Source organism: Melanotaenia boesemani, chromosome 14 (assembly GCF_017639745.1).
Source record: "Melanotaenia boesemani isolate fMelBoe1 chromosome 14, fMelBoe1.pri, whole genome shotgun sequence".
Taxonomy (NCBI): domain Eukaryota; kingdom Metazoa; phylum Chordata; class Actinopteri; order Atheriniformes; family Melanotaeniidae; genus Melanotaenia; species Melanotaenia boesemani.
The window spans coordinates 25,700,089-25,722,992 of NC_055695.1; the positions used below are offsets into that span (position 1 = coordinate 25,700,089).

The 22,904-nt window shown below is 39.2% G+C and overlaps 1 long non-coding RNA gene across 1 annotated transcript; it reads left to right on the forward strand.

Moving 5' to 3' along the window:
• The first annotated feature begins 2,906 nt into the window (after positions 1 to 2,906).
• On the forward strand, positions 2,907 to 4,260 carry LOC121653560. The gene is made up of 3 exons (XR_006012817.1): positions 2,907 to 3,081; positions 3,172 to 3,226; positions 3,312 to 4,260. It is a non-coding gene; the product is annotated as an uncharacterized LOC121653560 (long non-coding RNA).
• Positions 4,261 to 22,904: the final 18,644 nt, after the last annotated feature.

Here is a 22,904-nt window from a genome sequence, read left to right on the forward strand (position 1 = left end):
ATGAGCCACTGACACTTTACAGAAGTTGCTTTTTTCTTAATGGAAATGGAAAATTCTCACATCTGCAGATGCCCAAAACTACCTGTAGCAGGAAATGTGTCATAGTTGCAGAAATAAGAAGGAAGGCATTTCAGGGTGAAGTCTCTTTGAGCAGAGGCAAGTGCTATTATCCCTTGTGATTGAGATTTTACAGACAGTAGGACTCCCAGTTTAATTAAACCCCACCTCTGTCTAACTGACAGCAGGGAAAAACTAAATCATAACAAAATGTGTAATCATCTGCCTTGTCTGACATAGATTAGTAAACACTGTTATCAGGAAGAACTTCCCTAAAGCTTCTCAACAATCGTAGCTACTTGTCAAGCCCTGCGGTATTTTTCATGGTGTGGGTGTATAACTCACAGGTATCGAAAGCAGTATTTTGCAACAAATCTTTTTTGTAACCTTAAAGATAAACCAAATAAATGTCTGACCTTAAAACCCTGCATTCCTGACTCGTTTGGCGGCACAGTGACATCTGTTATGTGCATTTCTCGAGCCGTCGCTGACCAGTAGCAGCCACAGACTGAGGAAACTGCATTATACAACTTTTTCTTCTGGGACGCTGAAAGACATTGCAGGTGATTTTTATTTTACACACCGCTTTACACATGCTAACAAGCGCATATAAACACACCAGCTGTTTTGAACGCACACTGTGGCTGATTCTGCAAAGAAACATGAGGAAGAGAGGGAAATAAAGAAAGAGAGGGTCAAAGCAAGAACAAGAGTCAAGATAAGACTGTTTTTTCTGGTAAGTGAGAGTTCACAGTACTGATAGGATGCAAGATGTATGTTTGAATTAGCTGTCGATAAGGGGGCTGAAAAAATCTGCTAAAGTTCTGCAGTGTTGGCAGGTTAGTTTTGTCACCCAAACATGTCCAAACCACCACTGTGAGCACAACATGGAAGAAAAATAAAATATTGATGAATATTATTTATTACTGTTGTGGAAAAGCAATTTCCAATACAAAGATCTCGTGAATTCATCCTGGTCTACTGTGTAGGCCAGTGATACTGGAGCTAGACATGATTTAAATTTATCAGGGAATGTTGAAATCACCAGTGGGTGGCTAATAACTTTCATGGGAAGACTTAATCAGTGTGGAACTGCTGCCAAGCACCTATTTCTAGCTATACAGATGATGCAACTGAAGATAAAATGGGTGTGTACATGTGTGTGTGTGTGTGTGTATGTGTCAAGCTGAATGCTGCCATTCCAAGCATAAAGTGTTGATGTTGATGAAAGCTGTTTGGCTTTTGTGTGGGCGGGGCAGGGTTAGTGATGCAACAGTCTATAGTTTCTCTCATAAAGGAATTTCCAGCCAAATGGGCCAGTGTCTAAAACTAAACAGAGACTGAGACTGAGAGAAGCTGACTGAGCTACCGCCTTCATGTTTCCTCATAAATCTGTTTCAGTCAGGCTTTGTGTTCTGGTCTCTGCTTTGGTTTAAACAGGTTGTACAAATAGAAAAGGTGTAAAAGCAGCATGTTTTATGCCTAGCCCAGGAGTTGTTATCCTCACAGACACCAGAGATGACAGTGCACTGGCTTCAGGTGTAGAATTCTTTAACACCTCCGCTTGAATCAACAATATTTCAACTAGTAAAAACTTGTTTCTCCCCCAAGAACAAGAATGATAATGCTACTTTTGTACATGCACACTACACAGTGCCATTAAAACATGTTAAACAGTCGCAATCCTTTATCCATTTAAATTCCATACATGCTTAAACTGTAATCTTTGCATAAAGGAAAATCCATCTCTCAGTTGATTTTTTCCAGGATAATGATGATGGGAAAGTACCTGAAATTTGATCTAAATTTAATTTTAAGTGTAATTCTAGACCATAAGTAAATCGTTCCTTGAAAGCAGCTGTCCTACAAGTTTTTTTATGTACCTTGCTGCAGAACACAACATACCTGGGCAGAACATGACAACAAGGGGAGACATTTGAGTTTAATCAATTGTCAAAGCAGGAAAATATCTAAAACCTGCAGGATTGTTATTTCCCTCTGAAATAAATAAAGTATTTTTCATTTTATTTCATTATGATCCTCAAGGACCAGAGCTGGACACTCCTGTGTGCTGTGTCTATTAAAAGACAGAAATTGAAACAACACACCCTTAAATCCTTCCAGTCTTCCAGTGAATAAGGACAGGGCATGATTTAGCACCTGGAAAAACCAGATTTTCCTGGCAGCGTTTACAAATGTGCATGTCACTCAGGGTTGTCCTTAGTGTTTTACTAAACCTGCACAGGGATTGTTAAAAACAACAAATTCACTCTGGTTTAAAACACTGTAAAAACAAAACAAAAAACCAAATAGCATTCTTAGTTAAACTGAATAATGGTCACACAAAGATTTGACATCTAAAGTTAAATGTAAAACACAAATTTACTTGTTTTTGCTGCAGTACAGTGACAAGATTTACAAATCCATCAATGACAGATGAACTTGATATGAACATAGTCCAAGAAATGATACTGTTTAGTTTAAAAGGAAGCAAAAACACTTTATCTTCCTTTCATCTTTCAGGAGGCAGAGATACCAAACAGTTTCTGGCAGACTCGTGGAAAAGCAGTGGGAGATTAAAAAAAATGAGAAACTGGGCCAATAAAAGAGAAAGAGAGAGAGAGAGAGAGAGAGAGAGAGAGAGGAACAAATTCCAATAGTAAACCTGGTTTGTGGTTTGAGAGGGAATCCCTTGCTCCTCCTCTTTCATGAGTTTTATTGCAGAAGAGGTGGGGTTTAACTCAGTCTGGGATTCCCACTGTCTCTTTCTGCATGGGTATATTAAGGGCGATGTTTTCCAAGCAGGTATCACAAAGCATTACCATGAAACACCAAGCAGAACAGGAGAACACACTAGTAAGGGTCAGGATGATGACAGAGAGTTTAGAACACACTCATGAAGGTGGAGGATCACAGACCTGCTTTAAGTTTGGGCTTGCTTGGGCAACTGTGATGGGATTGCTTACTGTGACTTCAGCAGGCTTCATCATTCATCACTTCCAGGAGACTACACCATGTGATCAGGTGAGAAATACCTTATAGCACTGACTGAAAGTCTTCTGAGCAACATTATGTATTGTGTTTCTATTTATAATGAATTTTTTGTATTTACAGGCCGCTCCACTAGTGGGAAAAACAGCGAAGGTGAATTTAACTTGCAAACCACAAGGTTGGCATCACTTCTTTTTAAGTGTTTCTAAAATACTTAATCAATTTTACAATGTGCTTATGGAAATATTTGTTTTCTTCTGTAGAGACCAATGAAACTGGAAGATATGACATCTTCACAGTGGAGAAGGGTGCACATTATTTAATCTATGGATGGATGACATTCTCAAATGTCACAAATGAAACGCTGACTTTGATACAAAGGCGGGAAGGATCTGAGACAACCTTCCAAAGTGAGATTTTAAACAGGACAGAAATCTTCTTTTTTAGAAAAGGTTTGCTTGCAGACACCACAACAATAAGTATTCGCTTAAAATCTCATTACACAAACAGCGCTTTCCATGTCTATCAGCTCTGACAAAGATGACATCAAAATCTGCACACTTCTCCATGTCCAAACCTGTTTGTGCACATATTATGCAATTTCTACATGTGCATACTTAAATGAGTTTTGTCAGAAAGTATATAGTTTCGTGGTAGTGTTGCATCAACTTTGGATAGAGAGGAAATAATGTGACTTTCACCTGAAGCTAAACTGAGTAAGCTGAGTGAAAGCTGCAGGCGCAGCAGGTTTGTACAAACGGGGAAAAAGCCACACTAGTTATTAAATGCTGACTCATGATCTTTTGTCATCCATCATTCTGATAATTTAGCACAAACCACAAAATAGTTTCTTGTTCAACTATCTTTCATCTCTGAATGACTATTTTTGTCTGTGAAGAAGAACCTGTCCAGTTTTGTTTTCCATTTTGCACTAAGGGGGTTTCAATTATTGTACAAAGCTGTATAATAAACACAAGTAGAGCAAGTAGTGTTGAACACAATGTTTCCAAGTCTGCTTTTGTTTCTTTCAATAATCCTTTGGCATTTTTGTTCAATTTCTTTAGTTCTGTTTGAGTTCATAAGTGGGTATTAGTTTTAATCAGGGGTGCTGTGTGCTCTCTCCAAGTAACTTAATTTTTTCTTGTTTTGATAATTAAAGCTGACTTAATATAGCAAATTGTGTAAAGCAACTTTGTATTGTTTTATTTAAAATTACAATTGTGTGTATGTGTGTTATTATCTGTTTTATTATATATGTACTGTAAATATTAAATAAATTTATTTAAGACTTGAATTGTATTTGTTATGTCTTAATCACAGTAATGACATTAATACACAGCTTCAGGTGCTCCCTTTTGAAGGACCACGACTGTGTCATTTCAGTAAATGAAAGAAGGGATTTCTGTTGCTAATCCAGACTAGATAAACAACTAAAACAAACATTTCATTTAACAGTTTTTACTGCCACTGGCTTCACATCACAGTTGATTTCTTCAATATTCTATTCGCCACTGATGAATTCAGCCAATTTCATCCTAATTTGTTGATGTAGGTGAGCTGCATAGTGTTGTGGTTAGCAGTGTTGCCAGCAGAAGGGTCCTAGGTGTCACCTTTCTTTATGTTCTTTCTGTGCATGCATAGGTGCCTGTGGAGCAACTGCATCCTTATTATTTAAAGAGAGAGTGAAATTACTGTTTTTGGTCTCCCCATTTTTGTATGCTCATATTCAAGAAATAAACTGATAATTACACAATACTGTTCCTAAGATCATTCCATCATAATAATAAACTCTTTAACTTCATGATAAAGTCAAAGTTAAGTAATTTCATTATGAACGTATCAATATTATCATTAATAATCATAATAATAAATCATCATCATCTTAAAACATAATCAGGGTAATAATCTTTCAGGGTTCTCAGAAACCACATAGGTGTGATGTTTGTTTGTCTCTGTGAGGGTCCTGTTATGCACCAGTGACCTTACCAGCAATTTCTACATGTGCTTACTCAAAGGAATTGTATTACATTCGCTTTGGCCAGAGAAAGCTAAAAATGTGCAGAGGAAAAGGATGCGATTCTCACCCAAAGCTAAGCTGAGCAGGCTGAGTCAAAGCTGTAGTCACAGGTTGGTCTAAAGGGGCTAATCATGGAATAAAGGCTCATCAAGTTATTAAACGTCAACTCATAAGTTGCTTTGCTTTTTTGTCATTGTCCATCATCCTGATACTTCAGCACAAACCACAAAATCATTTGAAGTTTCTTGTCCAACCATCTTTTCCTCTCTGAATGACTATTTTCACCTGTGAAGAAGTACCTGACAAATATGAACTGCAGTTTTACTTCCCATTTTGCACTCAGGGGTTTTCGAAGATTGTACAAAGCTGTGAAATTAACACAAGTAGTCCATATTAAGGTTGTTGTGTGTTCTCTTTGGGTAACTTGGCTTCTTCTAAGGGTTCAAACAACTTAATTTATTTACAAAGGTGGGGATGCACAGTAGTGTGGTTACTAGTGTTTTAAAAAAAAGTTTTATCAAAAAGGAAGCAGTTTCATGGTATTGTTGTGTTTGTTCTGGATAGAGTAGGCGTAAAAATGCACAGGAAAATATGTAACTCCCACCCAAAGCTACCTTGTTTTTCTTGTTTTGCCATTCATTTATCTTCCTGATACTTCAGTAGAAACCACAAAATAGTTTGAAGTTTCTTGTCCATATCTTACCATATTTGTTTATATGGCAGTTTAACACATGATTGTCCAAAGTGCTGCACAACAGGTAAAACACAGGACAGAAATAATTAAACCATCTTTTCCTCTCTGAATGATTATTTTTACATATGAAGAAGAACCATTGCCATTTTAGTCTCAGAGGATTTCAATAGCTGTGTTTTCATTATTGTATTTCTCAAAATAAAAGTTATACTTCTAAAATGGAAAAAAGGTCAATTGCAATTTGCAGGCATTTTCATTAAATGGTGTTTAGAATAGAATAGAATAGAAATACTTTATTAATCCCTTCGGAGAGTCCTCAGGGAAATTTGGGTACTAGCAGCAATATAACACCAACAGTAAAGCAGGACAAGCACAAGACACAATATATACAAGTACAAAGCAAAATAGAGGCAAATAGAATGCAATAAATATAACAATAATAACCCATAGTTTAGCCCATTAGCCGTTATTCTAGTAAAATCTCGGCCCACAAGACGCCAATTAGAGGATTTGTTTTGTAAAACTTTTCATTTGTTTGCTATCAAGGACGACAGTTATATTTTTTCTTTAATTGTTTGTAAAAAAAATTCGTCTACTCATACCGCACCATCTTTATTTAAAATGAACTAGTCACGTGACCTCTTTCATCATGTCCAAGGAGGTGTAAATGCGAAAAAAGTGTTTCCATTTCTGATCCCAGACCACACTCCTCCGTCTGGTCTGGGATCCCTGCAATACCAGGTTCTCTCTCATGCTCCTTGCCAGCAGATCAGTCATTATTTCTTTTATCTCTTTATTCTCCTCAGAGAGTCGAGTCATCCCCTCAGTGAGGGATTTACCCGCATTCTCCTCAGCCAGGGTTTCTGCCTGCTTTGGCTGAATTCCAGTGATTCACATAATGTGCATCTAAACTACTAAGTTTCTTATCTACAGAGATAAGAATGTCTGTTGAGTCATTCCCTGGTGGTGAAATAGCTCCAGATGAATCCTCATTTCGTTGTCTCTTGGCCTTAGATGATGTGGTTGGGGTAGATGTTTGATTGGCTTCCCCATGACGATTCTGTTGTAGCACCGATCTACAAAATCTGTCAGGCTGTCCAAATCCTCCCCCCTGTGCTCCAGACACTATTTTCCTACTTTTAAGAGTATTTCGATTAGATTGGCGAAAACATAATTGAATGAATGAATGAATAAGTGGTTGAGCGCGCCTAGTTTGAATTTGCAATCTCACCGGAACTACGTCACCTACAGCATCAGGGTCACTTACCTGCACCGCAGCGTCCTCTCCCCCTGGACAGCCATGATAAGAATCTCCTGTTCCATCACATTCCAAAGCTGCTCTATTGGCTTGAAATCTGGTATCTGTTGAGACCATTGAAGTACAGTGAACTCATTTTCATATTCAAGAAAGAAGTTTGAAATTATTTAAGTTTTGTAACATGGTGCATTTTCTGCTAGAAGTAGCCATCAGAAGATGTTAAACTGTGCTGGTCAGCAGCAACAATCAAATCAAACCAAATTTTATTTATAGAGTGTTTTTTATTCACAAAGCAACACAAAGTGCTTTACATAATAAAAACAAATTATGCATTTAAAAAACAAAATTCAAAAGCATTCACACACCAGGGTATATAACAGGAAATTAAAACACACCTCATTGTAGTCTCTTATACACACACACACATACTAACACACATACAAACAAAGCACGTGTACACTCCCCCCACCTGCCCATACCCTATTCTGTACTCTGGTGTACTCAGGTTATACCCCATTGGCACTAAGGGGCCCAACAGTGTGCCAAGAAATGATGCTGCACACCAGCAGAGATGATATTCTGCTTATCTTGGTTGTAATCAGTGGTTTGTTGAGTTGCTGTTGCCTTTCTTCTATGTCAAACTTAAGTTTCAGAGTATGTTATTCATATTGTAATTTTGTCCAACACAATCTCATTTAAAGTTGTATATTAAGTCATTCATATGCGTGTGGATTAAGCCATTTCTGTTTGAAGCGTTCTAATAACTTTTAATGTATTGTTAAATGCAACGAAGACTCTCTGAAAGTGCACCTACCAAACAAAATACCTGTGTATTTGCATGACACTGCTTTGTTACACGCCCACACATGCCGAAACAACCCATGGTGCTTCTGCGTACCTTTGAGCCTTTAAGCAGGAAGTGAAAGTTTTATTTACAGCCATTCAGGCTGGAGCTGTGAGGCAGCATGTCATCATCTTGATGTAATGTCTGAAGTAACACCTCTGACTTTACTGCCCCACAAATCCGCCCACAACTGAGTGGCTCTGCTTTATCTAGTTAATATGCACACCATTAAATGGTTCATATAAGGTAATGAATCAGACTTGACCTTCCAAATGTCATTTAATGGCATTTTTATCTCTCATTTAAGACACTAAAAGCTATAAATAAAAAAAAAAAATTAAATATCATAAAATTTTTTTTAAAAAAAACTAGAAAGTGAAATTGCATAATGAGGATCCAATTCTCTTCTACTTAGCTGGGACTGAGAAGACATTCAGACCAACACATCCAAAGGTTTTGGTGGCCAACATGTGCCATGTGATCTGATTAAAGGTGGACAGCAATAAATAAGTGTACTCACATCTGGTGTGGAAATCTCCGCACACATTCTGAGGGACCACTTTTGATTTTAAAAATTTTTTAAATTTAAAATTTTTAAAAGTGAAGAGTGCAAAAAAAATCAAAAGTCAGTGACAGAAAAATTTGATATAATTTAAAACTGTTTCCATTGATTATCTAATGATCCATCCAACCATCCATCCATTATCTATACTACTTCATTCAATAAAGGGTTGCAGGGCAGCAGGAGCCTAACCCAACATTTAGCAGGTGAGATGCAGGGTACACCCTGGACAGGTCACCATTCAGGTATCTTATCACTTTACAAAATAATTTTTTTAATAAGAATGAGCTGTTTATATCTACTTACCATGCTTCTTTATGTACAGTACTACTTGTTGCTCTTATTTGTTCTTATCGTTTTGAGGTTTATTTGATTTTCTGCTTTTGACATTTTTAACTCCACTGCTTTCCTCATGGATCCTCCACAGGGGGGATTAAAGTTTAATACTATGTCCACACCACACAGAGACGAGTTGAAATGTGTCTGCTCATTTATTTAAATCAAGTGGACATTTCGTTTACATTGAACTGGAGTTTTGGGAGTCCGAAAACCCTAACCTTTAAAAACCAGCTCCCAAGGTGAATAAATAGGGGTCATCAAAATCTACCATAAATTATTTTAACACAGTTCCTTAGTAAAAATAGTAAAAATACATAAATAAAAAAATAGATAGATAAAGCTACTTAAAAGGCTACAACTCTGCATCCAATCAATTTTCATCCATTTACTCGGGTTTTGTGAGGTCAATGAGCAGGTAGAGCTACAGTAATAGAGCACTTCATGTCTATCTTAATAACCTTGGTTTTTCCTGCAACATTTAATTGATAAAATGTGTCTTAGAAACCCTGTTATGTGTTATTTGAACCCATCTCTTTCCCACGCTTTAGTGCCGATCCCCCACGTGAACCACACCTTCCAGACTAATCAATGTATCATCGTCACACACAGTGACTTGCGGTGAAGTTTATGGTTGGTGAGGCACTGATTTACAATTATAAGAACTGAAAAGAACATCATATTTCCATATTCATTCAACAGCAAGCAACTACTGGTAATGCTTCATATCCCATCAGCATTCTTCTTTTAATTATGTTACCAACTCTTTAGTGAGAAAAGTAGCTATTGGCTGTCCTAAAAGTCGGTAGAAGTCGCTAAATGACATCATCTAATGTGCATAATAGCCTGATACATAGTAATGGAGGCTGCCATGGAGAGGAATGTTGTGGGAAAGGCAAAAATGGACAAAAAGACAAGCTAAAAATGTTTAAAAAGGCAAAACTAATAAAAATAAAACAACTTCTTTGGTTTATATATTTTTTGTAGTAGTTTATTTTTTATTAAGTGTAGGTTGCACAAAAGGGTAGCATTCTCGGACCTCCCTAGTTGATGCTGATGTGTGGTAGCCACCTGCTGGTTCCCAAGCCAAGGGACTGGAGCCACCACACTCATGTGTGGCTGTAAATGTAGCCATCACACACTCCCCCTTTTTCAAATCGCTCATTGGGACAGCGACAGAAACAGTCCGCCGTGCAGTTGTCCTTGCCAGGGATGTGGTTCACAGCGAACTGGAATGGCTGAATTGCCAAGAACCACCGGGTGATCCTCCTATTGGTGTCCTTCATCCTCTTAATCCTTTCGAGAGCTTTGTGGTCTGTTTTCAACCTGAACTCCCGTCCTAGCAGGTAATAATTAAAGAAATCCAAGGCCCACTTGATGGCCAGTGCCTCCTTCTCGGACCTCCCTTGGAAACAGTTTTGGACTAATGAAAGTCACAGGATGCTGCTCATCAGGTGGTCCCTGCAACAGAACTGCTTCCAATCATCTCTCTGAGGCATCAGTCTAGAGAACAAACAGTTCATCAAAATAAGGGCTATGCACGACTGGGCTCTTACTCAGTGATTGTCGCAGGTCCTGAAACGCAGCTCTGGCCTCCTCAGTCCAGCAGATCTTATTTGGGCTGCGGGTACCAGTCAGATCTGTCAGAGGCACTGCCCTGGCAGAGAAAGGAAGGATAAAGCAGTGATAGAATCCTGCCATCCCCAAAAACGACCTTAACTGCTTTCTGGTCTCTGGCAGGGGACAGGACTCTATGGCAGCAACTTTGCTTGCGGTTTCATAACTCCATTTCCTATCACAAACCCAAGATACTCAGTTTACGCTTTAGCGAAGGCACATTTTGCTGGATTAACAGTCAGACCAGAAGACTGAAGACGCGCAAGCACCACCTCCAGATGTCTGAAGTGTTCTTCCCAGGTGGAATTGAAAATGACAATGTCATCAAGGTACGCTGCAGCAAAGTCAGACATGTCAAACTGTACCTGATCCATCAGCCTCTGGAATGTTGCTCGGGCACCATGAAGTCCAAAAGGCATAACCGTGAATCTGCATGCCCCATGTAGTCCGGAAGGCAGTCAACATTTTTGAGCACTCCATGAGTGGAACCTGCCAATAACCCTTACAAAGATATATGGGGGTTAGATATCTGACCTTCCCCAGGTGCTCAACCATATTGTCAATACGAGGGGTGAGGTATGAGTCAAACTGTGATATGGTATTTAAATACCTGAAGTCAATGCAAAACCGGATACTGCCATCCTTCTTTGGAACCAGGACTACCGGATTACACCACTCACTCCTTGATGGTTCAGTTATTCCCAGTGATTGTATCAGACTGACTTCCTCTTTCAGTGCAACCAGCAGGGGTATCCTGTAACTCATTGGTCTCACAGAAGCTCCGTCTTTCAGCACAATATCATGCTCCACAATGTCAATTTTACCCGGATTCTCCTGGAACACTGGTGAATTACACAGATTTCTCACCTAAGTCTGCCACTCTCCAGAAAGGTGGTTGAGGGCCAGGTCCTGAGGAGTGGGTGCCAGCAAATATTGTTCATCCACTTCCTCATCCACTGTAACATCCTGGATCAATAAAACATCTGCAGTCTTTGGACTCTCCATCCATTCTTTAAGCAGGTTGATGTGCAGCACACTGCGGGAGCGGGGGTGATCTGGAATGACTACTTGGTAGGTAGTCTGCCCAAGTTTCTGCTCAATCTCATACGGCCCCTGCCACTTAGTGTAGCTAGCAGCTTGCTGTCATCCGTTGGCAGGAGCACCAGCACTTTCTGGCCAGGATAAAAAGACCTCTGCCGTGCAGACTGATTGTACCAGGCCTTCTGGTGCTGCTGTGCCTCTGCCATACGAGCTTGGGCCTGTTCTATCAACTTTTCCAGCTGCTCCCACATCTGGACAACAAAAGAGACAACATTATTAGCTTCAGATCTTTTTTGATCACCCTCCCAAATCTCCCTCAGCAGAGACAAGGGACCCCTCACTTCAGTTTATTAGCTGGGACAAAATCTCTGTGGACAAGAGTTTGAATACTTCCTGAATCAATAAAAGCCTTTATTGTTCTGCCATTAAGTTCAACAGATGTAATTTTTAACCATTATCAAACTCAGTTTTTTGTTCAATAGTCTGTTTGGGCACAAACAGACTATTGAAGAATAATGATTTCACAAATCTTTTGTGAAAAACAGATTCTCCACAGATTCTCCTTTTGGCTTTATCCATTTCTCATACAACTATTTTAAGCGTGCATACAGTTTTTTTGGATTTTCATCTAATTTAACTTCCAGGGAGCGGAACCTCTGTCTATATGTCTCAGGATTGATATCATACTTCTGTAGAATGGCTGCCTTGACTTTGTCATACTCTAAGAAATCATCCATATCCATTTGAAAATACACATCTCTTGCTTTCCCCATCAGTAGAGGAACCAGATGAAAAGCCCAATCTTGGTCTGGCCACCGGCAAGCCAGAGTAATATGTTCAAAATTCATTAGAAAATGTTCAATGTCATCATGATCTGTTAATTTCTCCAATCTGGGCTCAAAGAAAGGAGACTGACCTGGTGGGGCATGCATTTCCTCACCATAGGAGTCTGCACAGGGAGGATTATCAGCTTCAGATGGTTCTTACTCGATTGGTTCTGAGATTGGGGAGGTACGAGCCTGCACTTCCATTAGCAGGAGCTGAAAGTGGTGCTGCAGTGCTCTAAAATGCTGTTCCTGGCAGGCAAAGTCCTCCCTCTGTCTTGCCTCCTGAGCCTCCTGCTAAAGCCCATGAGAATGGAGAATAGACACCAATTTTAGTGCGGTTCACCCCTCCAGAGGCTCCATGTTCCTCTCCTTCATGAGTGAGCTCTTCTGCAACAGGCTGGTTTTGACCATCTCTTTTTGCTCCTTTGCCATTCTTTCTTGTTTTCTGCATAGTCCAGTATGTTGGGAGAGAATGAACTTGCCAATGAGGGAATAGAAAAAAAAGGTAAGAAAAAAAATGATGTGCCTTACACTGCAAGATCCCACTTCTGACAACAAATGTGATGGACTGAGCAGTTAGTTCGTGGGCCAGACTAGATTTTGGTACCACTCAAGGTGGCAAAATCTGGCAACAATTTATAAAAAAGGTACATGTCCATAGATTATATTTTGATAACCTGTCCTAAGTGGTAGCTTTGCCACAGTTATCAGCACATGAAGTTAGTAACCCCTACAAGAAATTGGACTCTTGGCACTGGTGCATATTCCACTTAATATTCATTTTCAGTAGAAACAACATTGGCACAAATAAAAACTGAAATACTCACAGGACTGTAACAATTCAGGAAATGTATAATCTTCACATATTATCCCACTATTAAGGGTGATTGTGAGACTTAAAGTAGAACATGGGTCCAGGTGAGTTTCATTACTACATCACTACTGTTTTTTTCAAACAGTCTTTATTTTTAGATGATATTTCAACTTCAAAAGCCTTTCCAAGTGCTATCTTAGTGACAACTAACCTTAAGCTCAATTATTAGTATTTCTAATAACTGTAGAGGTCACATCGGCTCATCAATGTGTCAGCAACATTAGATTTTTTAAAATGTTCATGTATGTCTTGAAAAATCTATAGTTCAGTTTGTAATAATATTACAAATTGAATTACTAATTACTAATATTGTAATATTAAACATGTTATAAGGTCATGTTTGTGTTAAAATTTTTTTATAAAGTTTAAACAAATCCCAATTTGTATTTTATATCAAATTAAATTTTAAAAATTCAATGTAGGTTAGTATTTATACTCTACTATTCTGACATTCTTTTCTTAATATATTGCAATGTTAAATGTTTTTTTTTCAATTTCAAAGAGGAAAAGAAACTTGCTGTAGCAGTCCTACAATAGAAGTACAGCCAATTAATGTGGCAAGGCATGCCCAGCCATGTCACAGTGCCAGTCATGCTGCATTGCAGGCCTCTTTGTGGAATAAAGAATAAAACTACAATTGCATGAATGTCCATTATTGCAAACATACTTTTATTGTATTTTTAAAAATGATAAAACATATAGTCATCAGCACACCTAAATACAGCATCCAGGTGAGTTTAAAAATTAAATTTGCGTGTGAAAGAAGCATTGATTTAATAATTAAATGGACACGTATAAATTGAGTTCATGATGTAGTATTTTAATGGGTCAGAGTGGCTCAATTTACATTAATGCATTGATGAGCTTATTATATTTATTTATTGTATTTTTATTTTCAGGTGATGTATATCACAGAATAGAAAAGTATGACAGAACAAAGTACAAGTGACGTGTGGCCAAACTGTCCTGTGACCGACTGTTTAATCCACTGTTCAGATGATAGCTCAAAACTTGTGGCACCCACAAATATAGAATCATGGAACACATTACTGAAAGTAGCTAAAATAAGAGGCTACAGTGTCATGCTCCGTTGTATGGTGCTCAGATTTCCCAGCTGCCCTGAAAGCATCTTCCCTCCATTTACTCTGATTGTTGATGCGCTGCACCTGTGCTGGGCTCTTTATATACCTGTGTGTGACAACTCTCCCCCGCCAGATCGTCTTGGTTCTTCCCTGCATGTATCCAGCCCTTGTTATTCTGCCTGTCTGCCTTTGACCTTGTTGTTTGGACCTGGATTTTGCCTCAGCCTGCCCCCTGTCTGGTACTCTGCTTTGTTTATGTTTGGATCACCTGGCTCTCTGACCTCTGGAATTGTTAACAGGACTAGGATATCGGATTATGGACTTAACCTTCCTTTTCCCACCGGAGATACTCGGGAACCCCTGCTGTCTACCATACAGCATCCCTGCCTATGGTCTGTGATTTTCCCACTAACATCTCCTTTGCTCAGCGGTCTCCCTTTTGGCTTCCCCCAACCCAGACTCCGGAGACTGCTCTTAGTCATACGCTGGAACAACATCAGCTGGTACGTTAACCATTACACCAGTTCATTAACAACTGCTTCTACTTGCTTCCTAATCCCTGTCTCGTGTATCCACAGACGCCTGACCATAGAGAGACCGGATTGCACATTTTTATCATTCACTGTGTACAATAAAAGATCTTATACCTATCCCTGGGATTCTGAGTATTCACTGAGTCCAAACACCTGCATCATGACATACAGCCCCACCCTTGATCTTGCAAAAGAAATCCCTGAAGGTAACATACCATCAATATTGTATCATTGGAAGTGTCGTAGCATGTTTACCATGAAGAAACTGCTTGACAGCATTATTGCAAAAGAAAGCTCTTCAGAAAGTACTCTCACAGATGAATTAAGAAAATCTACTAGACAAAAATCACAAACATCCAGGGTATATAAAGCACAATGTATATTTTGTGAAAAAGTCAGCAAGTATTTGAAAGGTCAAAGGACTAAAGAAACCTAACAAAATGTACAGAGTTAAGAGCAGATGACACCATCAGGAGAGCAGCCATCAGGAAAGGGGATACAGAGTTTTTAGCCACTGTCAGTCGTGGGCTAGTAGCAGATGAAACTAAGTTCCATGAAAAAACAGAACATGAAGACATTTTCAAGCATCACAAAAAGAGATAGAGGAGACCAAAAATACAACAAGGATCTGGTCTTGAAAGGAGATAGAAATCTCTTTGGCCATATGATTATTGTTTCACAAAGTAGGCATCTTCCCTTCAAAGCTGTCCTGGCTTATCCACTTGGCCCCAGCCGTGGTCACTTTTAAATCCAGATGATTCACTAAGAAAGACCAACAAGGCCGCTCTTGCTAGAGTTAGAGAAATCAGGATCAGCAGTTGAAGATATTGGAAATAGCTCTGCATGCATCATTGATGGAATGAGCCTTGTTCAGAGACTGAAAGGTGATGTCAAGACTTTTTGAGAGATTGCTGGTTCAGTGCTGAACCTGGCTTTGCATGAAGGAGGAAAGAGTATGTGAATAGATGTGGTTTTTCATGTGTACAGGAATCCATCAATCAAGAATGCTGAGAGAAATCATTGTGGTTCAGCAAGTAGCACTCAGTGAAAGACTATTGTTCTGTGACACAATGTTGTGAAGTGGAGAAAGATTTTAAGTAATCCAGACAGAAAAACTGCCTTGATTACATTCATTCTGTACCAGTGGAAGCTGCCAGAAAACCAGATGAAGCTTCAGGACAAGCAGCTATTTGCAACCTGTGGAGAGACATGCTACTGTCTGAGGAAAAATGAACGGATGCTTGTGGAGGAGCTGAAGTCTTCCCATGAGGAGGCGGATATCCGCATGCTCCTTCATGCTAATCATGCCAGCCAGAATGACTATAAAACTACAGCAATCATGAGTGAGGACACTGTAAGATCAACTGGACCACGTATTTTAAATGTGTGACTCACAATCAAACAAGATACATCAATATGACCAGCCTTGCTGAGCTCCATGGAGATGACCTATGTGATGCACTTGTAGGTGTTAAAGCCTTTACAGCAGGGCTATTCAATTCGGTCCTACGAGGGCCGCAATCCAGCAGGTTTTCCATGTATCCCTGCTTCAACACACCTGACAACTCAGTGCTCTTAAACTTGCTAAAGGAAACAGGAAACTTCAAGAGTCCTTTAAATCCCTGGGAACATCCTGGAATGTATCAGAGGAATTATGCAGAGATATGGAATTATTTGTCTGCAGGATGTATACTGTAGCGGATTCCATCGTCTTCAAAATAAAGATTGGAACCTTTGTTTAATTGTGACTGAATTAAACAATCTCTGAGGATTTTCTCTCCTTACAGACTAACAGTCTCACTCCCAAAGTGGGGGTCTGACTCAAATTTATGACTTGGTTTCCAGCTCCACAGGTCAACAAAGGTCAACTCTCCCCAACCTGGACTGAAAGGACTTCATTAGGTTATTTATGAGACCTGGGAAATTTCTGAACTTTAATCTTCTGCAACATAAATTTGCTCTTTAGTTAACAACCAAAGGATCCCAGATGCAACTCTTCATCCAAATGTCCACTTTGAAACTGTTTCTTACTAAACTTGTGTTTTCCTTCAACTGATAAGCGGAAACCCCCTTTAACAGGACAGCTGGACACACCAAGAAACGTTTATCTTAACATTCCAGAGGGTAATAAAGTGTCTTAATGTTTCTCTGTCCCAGCACAAGAGGAGACAAAGACTTTGTGTGAAGAGTAAAATGTTTGATAGACCTAGTGTTTGATAATGTCAACAATGTTCATTTAAATAGATACATATATATATATATGTGTTTTATCTTGATACCATGCGCATGCATATAATCATTATCATTTTGTACAAGGTTTAATCAACAAGCTTGATTAATTGGTGACCTGAAACTTTATTACTGTGTTTGTGTGAGATATAACCTTTTTACTATTTTTCTTGTCTTTTCGATGATTCACTGATGGATTTTAATGATGTCTCATTTAAGGCTTTAATAACATGGATATATAGATATATTCACAAAATGTTTAATTTGATAAGTCTTTACAAAATGACCAGACCAGCCCCTCTGGATCTGCTATCTGACCCAAAACCAGCCCACAAGACTGTTATTGGTCAAGATAATGGTCACACATCCCTCCATGGGATGGGTCTTCAAAACTAACACTTTTAAACTCAGAACAAAGAGTTTAGTCTCTTCTCTTCTTTTTGGCCCTTCCTTCTTGGCCTTCCTCCGTTGCTCTCTGCCTTAAGTGGACTTCAAGTCCTCTTCAACCCATCCTCTCCAGACATGGCCTTCTTCCAGAGTTAGGACACTTGGTCTGAACGCCAGAGAGAAAGAGAGAGATGCTGCCAGAGGATTAAGTTTGCAGTGATGTGAAGAACATCACCTGATTCTAAGTTAGTGCCTGCATTACGATGCATGATTGACAATTTTTGGCTCTTTTTGGACTCCGTAGTTCATTCCCTTTTTCCAGCTAATACTTCGTTTTTCTTGAGTTATGTTTTTATCTTTTGGACTTTTAATATAGATCCTAAATAGATCCTACAGAGTTTCTTTTTTTGGACTGACCTAAAGCTGGACATTTTCATCTTTGCCATATCACCGCAAGTCATCCACTGTCCATCATCGATACCACCAGCCGAGCCGCGGGAGTCCGCATCCGCAGAGCTGCCTGATCCAAACCTTCGGACCACCACGTGACACATCTTCTGGCCTTCTGGAAGTCGCTCAGGATCCAAACCACCTGCGCCAACTTCCTCACTTGCCATCAGAGTCACCACAACGGTCGTAAGTCGGCTCGATCCAAACAGAACCGGACGAGTCCTGCTCGGATCAATTCTCTGCTTATCTGCTCAAGAATGGTTGGTTGTCTGACAGTGACCTAGTAGTTCTACATCTTAGTTAAACTTCCAGTTTAAACAGATGAGATTCAGTTTTCCCTTTTCCCTTTTAGGATTTAGAGATCTTTTTCAGTCCTGAACCTTAGCTTAGTTAACACCGCAGGTTAATTAACTTTTGTTCATTTCTTGCATACATTCATTCTGACACATTGAAATAAGATTTTAGTTTGAACTCCATATTCTGCATTTACCAATGTTTGATTCATTTTTCCATGCGAAGTCCTTTGTATATATTTCCTTTTCATTTATGCATGATTAGTTTAGTAATAAATATTTCATATTTATCCTAAACTGGTCTGGTTATTGTGAACTTCTCCTTTGAACCATGTTATGGGTCCCTTCGACGTAAGAATTCACGTTATTAGCGTCCCGAGACTGATTGATTGATAATTGATTGATTTTTAGCTTGAATTAATTAATTTATTAAATTAATTAATTTAGTCCTCTAATGGTGTCCACACAGCCATTAGAGGAGAATAAAGCTATCTGTGTGGTGGTGCCCCACGAGGAAATTCATAAATTAATTCCAAGAAATTATGAAAATTAATAATTTTATTAAACATCTTTAATGTTTAATGACGCTTAACGCTACAATACATCATCATCTAACACAGGGGTGCCCAAGTCCTGTCCTTGAGATCTACCATCCTGCAACTTTTAGATGCAGCCCTTCTCCAACACACCTGAATCAAATGACTGGCTCGTTACCAGGCCTCTGCAGAGCTGAATGACATACAGATGACATCTGATTCAAGTGTGTTGGAGAAGTGTTGCATCTAAAAGTTGCAGGATGGTAGATCTTGAGGACCGAACTTGGGCACCCCCGATCTAATATATGTGATGTCAATGATCTTCGCTACCAGCTGTTCTGCACAAAGAGGAGTGAAGTGGAGTCCAGCCTACTTCCCCCTTGCAGGGACTGCTTACAGCTGCATATACAGCGAGCCAACTACCGAACAGCACTCTGATGGCACTGCCTGGAAGGACAGCCAGGCATACCAGAGCCAAACAGGCATGAATGGAAAACTGATGATAAAGGTAGGTGTATACAAATTTTTTGTTGTTGTTGTTGGGGTTAACCCAAAAATGTAATCCAGCACAATTATTAAATCAAAGAATAATCTGGCCCATAAAAGAGGTAAAAATAACCAAACTTTACTTAAATAACTTGTGGCAAAAATAACTCAAACAAACCGAGCAAATTGAACAAACTAACCTCACAAATGAGCCACAAGGGTAAACTGAAATAGTGGCTGATCAGCCCAAACAAAAAGACACAAAGGGGTAACGCACAAAAACCTAACTAAACTAACAAAGGAGTCCCCCCCCCCCCCCCCCCCCCCCCCCCCCGTTGATGCTGGTGTGTGGTCTGGTCCAATTAGTTGGCTCCACCCTGTGGCCACCTGCTGGTTCCCAACCCAGAGACTGGAGCCACTGAAACAGGTCAAAAGAAAAATAAATTATAACACCACAATATAAACCAAAATGGGCGGCAGTTTTAGAATATATGTGATGTTAGATTAAACTAATGTCAAACAAAAATCATATAATGATCTGTAAATTAAATCCAATATGAAAACAATATGTAAGTGTGTGTGTGTGTGTGTGTGTGTAGTACTGTCAACTGCAGGTTACCACTCGTGTGGCTGTAAATGCAGCCATCCCAGTCACTCATTGACATGTGCTGACATCACAGCAGGATTTGTGCATTCAGGTCAACCACAGTTTTGTTTCAGGACCAGCTCCTCAGCCTCTGTCAGAGGCACTGCTGGTGGTTCGCCATCCGTCTTGCACAAATCAGAAATAATAACAATGCTATAACTCAATCAGTTGCTAGCTTGTGCTCTTTAACACAAGATTAGCTTAAAAGCTTAAAATCAGACAGTCCTTCAGGCTGCTTGCACATTAATACATCTGGAAATATTTCAAACTGATTGTATCTACTCAGGGTAAAATGTCCCCTGACAATGAACTTTAATACATATTTAATACAGATAATACGGATACAGATCCATGATAATATGCAGAAATACAAAATATGATTTAAGAAACATTAAAGTTTACTCATTTTATAGTTGTTCATATCTAGTGATTTCACAGCATTGCATTTCCATGTTTGTGGAGAGGGGTTTTCAGCTTCTGTGTATACTCATGTAGAAGATGCTTTTACACAATAATGCATAGCCACTTACATGTTGCAGAACAATTGTACAACAAGGTAGGGATAACACAAAAGCAGAACATTAAACAAATTAACTGGTTTTCTGCTACAGACCTGAATTCTGAGCACAGATTAGGTGACGTAAAACCTATTTAAAAGCATGAAGTCAGACTGGCGTTCCTGCAGCTTCCATTGACATGCACCTTGGTGCTTTTAATAGGTTCTTCTATCCAAAACAATTTCTTTCAACCTGAGTGTGGGTCTTCTTTCAGATTTTGACTACTTCTTCCAGTAACTTGTACTAACATACAGCTATTTACCTGACAGATTCCACAGCTGGACTGTTGTGTTATACTATATGTTGCTGAACCTGATGAATATTATAAAAAGCCACTGTGAAACTTATACCATCAAAGTAGCTATATGCTTATTTCTGATCCTATTCTTTATCATTTGTTTCATTTCATTTTGCCACAGAAAAATAACATTTCAGAAGAGCCAGAGATGTCCAAATCCAGTCTTTTAGAGCCAATACCTGGAAGGTGGTAGATGTTTTTACACTCATTTCACTCACATTATTAGAAAATTAACAGGCTTGTGAACTTGAGGGCAAGCTGTTAAGGAGATTCATTTAATCTGTAACAGGTGTGTAAGAGGAAGGAAACATTTAAAACCTGTAGCGCAGTGGCACTCAAAGACAGAATATGGATATCCTGTAACACCACTGACATTAATGAGTCTATAAATGGAATAGTGTGTGAGTTTATGACAGGAAATTACGGTGGTCAAAAGTGTAGGCTTGTTTTTTCCAGCTTCATGACACTCAGTGGCTTTTAGTTTTCTTTCGTTTCACCGTCAGGGGTATTAGAAGATAATTTTGCAGTTTATCAGGTTTACCTCTTCCATTGCCACCTCCTTGAGATGACATTTGTGGTAAATTTAAAACTACTCGTTTTTAGTAGGTGATGACTTGACATCAGATAAAAGTGAGATAACTGACACCTTACTTAGGGTTTCCACAGATTATTTGCCGAATGTGGCCAGTTTTTTTTTTTCTTATTATTTTTTTTTTTCCATAAAACCTTTCAAAGACTCTATCACTGGTTTTTGACCAGGTTCGTACTTTCATAATTTTGTGTGAACTGCAAAGGCTTTATATATAAATTCACTTGATTTGGTCATTCATGTTAAAGAATTAATAGGTGATGATTTTACAATAATATATCAAATGTAATTTATCAGTAAATATGTAGCTGCATGTTCTCCCCAGATTTCTCTCCGATTTCCACCCACAGTCCAAATACATCCATGTTAGGCTAATTAGGATTTCTAAATTAATCAAGTTAGTTAAAGGAGTGAGTGTGAGTGGTTGTCTCTCTGGATTGGTGTTACGATGGACTGGCAACTTGCCAAGGATGTACCCTGCTTCTCGCCAAGTAGCTGCTGGGATAGGTTCTACATCTATGGGATCATATTGGTACGGACAACTCACGTCTAACAGTGTGCTTCAGGAAGGAGGAGACAGGTAGGAACACAGGTTTCTTATAGAAAACCTGCCAGCGAACATGTTTTGTTCACAGAGTAAGTTACCATGGTGACAGACTCAGGGTTCAACATTAATCCTGCATGAGACAAGAGTGGTACAATATTCTACTCCTAAAACTCCAGCAACAGGAGTTGGTCTCCTCACTTTTCAGATGTTTACAGAAAGTTATTAATTAAAGAGGGGATGTTTAACATCACTCTGTTCCAACATTTTAGACGTGTGCTGTTGCCATCAAATTCAAAATGAGTTAATATTTTCGATGGAATGTAAAATGTCTCAGTTTCAACATCTTTTATGTTATTAATGTTCTTTTTGGAACAAAATATGGGTTTCTGAGATTTGCAAATGATTGCACTTTATTTTTATTTACATTTTACACAGTGTCCCAACTTTAGTGTGAAGTTATATTAATTTGACAGAAGTTTCTTGTTGTTCAAGGTTATCACTGAAGAAATGTCAAGTTTTCTCCATCTATTAAAGGAAATGTGAACTATATTTATTGGAAAAGTGGATGTAGTTCTGGAAAAAAAATACATGTCAATCTAATGTAGCCTGGGAAATGAGTTACCTCACAGGACACAATTACCGGGGTTCTTTTACAGCAGTTTAATATGAATGACAAACTCACTGGCCCACTGGCACCCTCTCAGCTACCAGTTGGCTGTCTTTCTGCAGCCCACTTTTAGCATTGGGTTGTAGAGCTGGAGTTGCACAAAGTCGCAACTCTGACCTGTGAACCCTCTTAGAGGGGCCTCCTTCGACAGGTTCTACGGTGTGTGTAGTACCTTGAATGTCCACTACTTTATACACAGTTGGACCCCAAGCATCCTGAATTTTGTTTCTCCCCATAGGTCGCTGACGCAAGAACACTAGCTGGAGGACAGTGGGTTTTCCCACTTTGAAATAAAATCCTCTCTGCCGCCTTCTGCTCAGAATACTCCTTGGCTCTCTTGTGTGCCTGCTTAAGCCTCTCGTGGTGAACTGAGAGCCAATCATGCCTGTTGTCTGACTGGCCTTCCCGTCCTAGCAATGCATCTACAGGTAGGCGGGGCTTAATCCCAAACAGCAGAAAATAAGGGGCATAACATGTAGTAGCATG